At 41.5% G+C, this 4,260-nt stretch overlaps 1 pseudogene; it reads left to right on the forward strand.

The window, feature by feature from the left end:
* Positions 1–2,916: 2,916 nt before the first annotated feature.
* LOC110288755 lies at positions 2,917–3,655 on the forward strand (annotated as a pseudogene).
* The last annotated feature ends 605 nt before the right edge of the window (positions 3,656–4,260 follow it).

Raw genomic sequence — 4,260 nt, forward strand, 5'->3', positions numbered from 1 at the left:
GGGGGTTGTAGTTATTTATAGCATCATGTTAGGAGTGTGTAGTGATGAAGAGCATTATGGTGGGATTGGGTAGAGCTCCATGTTGGTGTGTGAAATATGGCAGAGCATCACATTGGGAGTGTGTCATGATGATTGGCACCAAGGGAGGACTGTGTAGTGATGCAGGCATCATTGGGAAAGTGTATAGTGGTGAACGGCATCATACTCAGGTCTTGTAGTGATGTGAGGAGACAGAGCCTTGAGCAGCACTGCAATAAATCATGGATGAGTATGAAAATGGCTCACATGCATGATCAGAAAATTACTCATCTGTCTGATTACATCTTACTTATTTTCACCAATGTTAAAGGAGGATTCTACAAACCCAAGTAGGCAAGTCAACAGCCTAAATATAACTAGTTCCTTTTGAAGTTACTGGTTCAATATAGCATACAAATACCTCCTGCCCTGAAATTAGCTTTGAACATTTCTAAGCCCCGTAATTGGAAGTAAAAGATTTACTGGGTTTCCACTTACTTTCATTTCTATTCTCTCAGGACCATAATGGCTGGTGTCTCTTATAAAAGAGAACAAGGAAGAAGCCTTGCATTCAACCCTGGGTGCCTGTCTAAATCCTCCTTTGGTCTGGAGGTCCTGTATGAATTCCTAAACTAAAAAGAAATCTTCCAGTCTCTGATTTTTCTTCCTAGACAACTGCTATTCCCTTCTATGTTGTCAACTTCTTCTCCTCACTCTTTCTGTACTTTGTTTAAGCTGGATGCTTTCTTAATCTACAGTATTGACTGCCATTTCAAAGTTGGATATTTAGTGGATTTGTAAATTTTTCTCTGGCTTTTCTCCCATCCACACATAATCAGTACACTGAACTGATGATTCTAAAGGACTTCTCAAAGGCAAGGGTTGGGATCCAGAGCTGTGGGGTTCTTAATAATTTTGCCTATCCTCTTTCAGCCTGTATCACCTCCCCTGAAACCAAAAAAAAAAAACGTATTCCTAACAGGCAAGCTAGGCCTGACAATAATGAATGAACATAAAAAGTACATTAACAACACCTGAAAATATCATAATAAAACTCATCGCCTTACACAGTATGTCATGGGGTCTGCTTAAATCCAATATAAATCCAACATAACCCAAATATTATGGCAGTGCAGATGACAAAACTTTATTGTTATCAAGCTGATTCTAGCACGTGGGGCCACAAAACAGACTCAAGAGCTGAACTATGACCCTAAAGAAATGTTGTACAGATTATTTAAGGAATGGAACGTTACTGATAGGGGAGAAGAATGGGCTGTACCATTGTCCAACCATGTTTTGACATGAAGGGTTGAGCAAGGGAGTTTTCTCCAATCAGATTAGGAGTAAGTTCCTAGGCCTGGGAAGAGAAACTTAATTTGACCCTGCCAACAAGAAGGAGAAGTTGCCCCTGAGATATTTGAACTCTGACAATTATTTACTTATAATAGAAGTTGTTCAGCAACTTGGAAGTCCCCAGCTCTCTCTGGTTCCGGGGACCTTGGATTTAGTTTCTGTGATTACATGGACTTTGAAAATGAAATGGTAGCTCTTAGAATTGGTTTCTTTTGCTTGTTCCCAACAAATATGTATTAATAAATTATATCTTTAACAAAAGGTGTGTTCAATCAAACCAACCCTGAGATTCCACCTCACACCATTCAGAATAGCTAAAATCAAAATTTTATCAGCAGATGAGTGAGAGCATATTCTGGCAAGGATGTGTAGGAACAATCTGAGTGAGGAACAATCCTCCCTTGCTGGTGGGAATTTCTGCTGGTACAACTACTCTAGAAATCAGTTTGATGTTTCCTCAGAAAATTGGACATAGTACTACAGGAGGATCCAGCAATACCACTCCTGGGCATATACCCAGAAGATCCTCAAACATGTAATAAGGACACATGCTCTAATATGTTTATATTGTTTATATTAGCCAGGAGATGGAAAGAACCTAGATTTCCCTCAACAAAGGAATGGATACAGAAAATGTGGTACATTTACACATGGAGTACTACTCAGCTATTAAAAATGAGGAATTCATGACAATCATAGGCAAATGGATAGAACTAGAAAATATCATCCTGAGTGAGGTAACCCAATCACAAAAGAACACACATGGTATATACTCATGGATAAGCGGATACTAACCCCCAAACTGTGAATAAGCAGGATAAAATTCACAGACCACATGAAGCGCAATAAGAGGGAAGACATAAGTTTGGGTGCTTCAGAGCTTCTTAGAAGGAGAACAAAATACTCACAGGAGCAAATATAAAGATAAAATGTAGAGCAGAGACTAAAGGAAAGGTCACCAAGAGACTGTCCCACCTGAGGATTCATCCCATATACAGTTACCAAACCCAGACATTATTGTGGATGCCAACAAGTGCACACTGAAGGGAGCCTGATATGGCTGTCTCTTGAAAGGCCCTGCCAGATCCTTACGAACACAGAGGCAGATGTTAGCATTCAACCATTATACTAAGCACAGGGTCCCTAGTAGAGGAGTTAGAGAAAAGACTGAGGGAGTTGAAGGTATTTGCAATCCCATAGGAAGAACAAGAATATCAACCAATGAGATCCACACACACAAACCAGCTCCCAGGGAATAAGACATCAACAAAGGAGTATACATAGCTCCAGATGCATATGTAGCAGAGGATGGCCCTGTCATTATTCAGTGAAAGAAGAGGGAATTGGACCTATCTCAATAGATGCCCCAGTGCAGAGGAATCCAGGGCAGAGAGGTGGAAGTGGCTGGCTGGGTGGAGGAAAACCCTCATAGAAGCAAGGAGGGGGAGGATTGGATAGGGGGTATAGGGAGGGGGGAAGCAGGAAAGGGAATAATATTTGAAATTTTAAAAAGAAAATATGTAATAGAAAAAATTTTTAAAGGAAAACAAAAGGAGTGTTCATAGGGAAGGCCTCATTTCTTCTTTGTCACATAATAGCTTTCATGCTGCTTCTTCTCAAGGTTTCCTACCCCCACATTATCTTTTTCTGGTGCTTTTACACTGTCTTGATGGACATCAGCACTGAGCGCTGCCTGTCTGTCCTATCCCCAATCTGGTATCACTACCACCACCCAGAACACACGTCAACTGTCATGTATGCTGCGATCTGGGTCCTGTACTTGTTGATCTTCATTCTTAATAGGTATTTCTGTGGGTTCTTAGATACCAAATATGAAAATAACAATGGGTGTCTGGCATCAAACTTTTTACTGCTGCATACCTGATGCTTTTGTTTGTGGTTCTATGTCTGTCCAGTCTGGCGCTGTTGACCAGGTTATTCTGTGTCGCTGAGTGGATGAAGCTTACCAGATTGTACATGACCATCATGCTGAGCAATTTTGGTTTTTCTCCTCTGCAGGTTGCCTTTGGGCATCTACTGGTTCCTGTTTTTCAATATTAACGATGGTTTTCGTGTATTTGATCTTAGATTTTATGTGGCATCAATTGTCCTGACTGTTCTTAACAGCTGTGCCAATCCTATCATTTACTTCTTCATGGGCTCCTTCAGCCATTGGTTGAAGCACCAGACCCTCAAAATGGTTCTCCAGAGTTCACTTCAGGACACTCCTGAAATAGCTGGAAACATGGTTGTGAGGTCAAGAAACAAACCAAAGGCATGATGAAGAGCCTCTGCCTAGACCTCAGAGATAGCTTTGGAGTGAGTACTGCCCTGCTGCACTTGACCACTGTCCAATCTCCTCTCAGCTTACTGACTTGGCATGCCTCAGTGGTTCACCAACATCTTCAACAGTTGTTCAATAACCTAGTTTTTCTCCATTTCCCAATCAGAAAGTATCATGTCTACATAATTCTTGACATTAATCAAATTCTCATGCTAACTTCATCTGAAGATTTCTTGCTGTTTCTTTGGAACTTTAGTTGCCATGGAAGTAGCCCAAGTCCACAACCATGACTCTCTTGTCTGTGATTGTTCTGTACCTGAATGTAAAGACAAAGGAGCCAGGAGATAATCCTGTGCCACAGTACTACATACCCAAATACCACCAAGAAAGCTGGTCTACCAGGAGTACAGACAAGCCTGTGACCACAGGTAAGACCATCATTCTGCTCAAAGGCACATGCCAGGAACCCCCAGGACACAGGAACAGAGAAACAACCTGGGACAGGTTCCATACAGTTTCCATCTGCACCCCGGAGTTTACCCTGTGCCACAGCTCTCCATACCCAAATTCCTCCCAGAAAGATCTGGTCTACCAGGAGTACT

Source organism: Mus caroli, unplaced genomic scaffold (genome assembly GCF_900094665.2).
Source record: "Mus caroli unplaced genomic scaffold, CAROLI_EIJ_v1.1 scaffold_16093_1, whole genome shotgun sequence".
Taxonomy (NCBI): domain Eukaryota; kingdom Metazoa; phylum Chordata; class Mammalia; order Rodentia; family Muridae; genus Mus; species Mus caroli.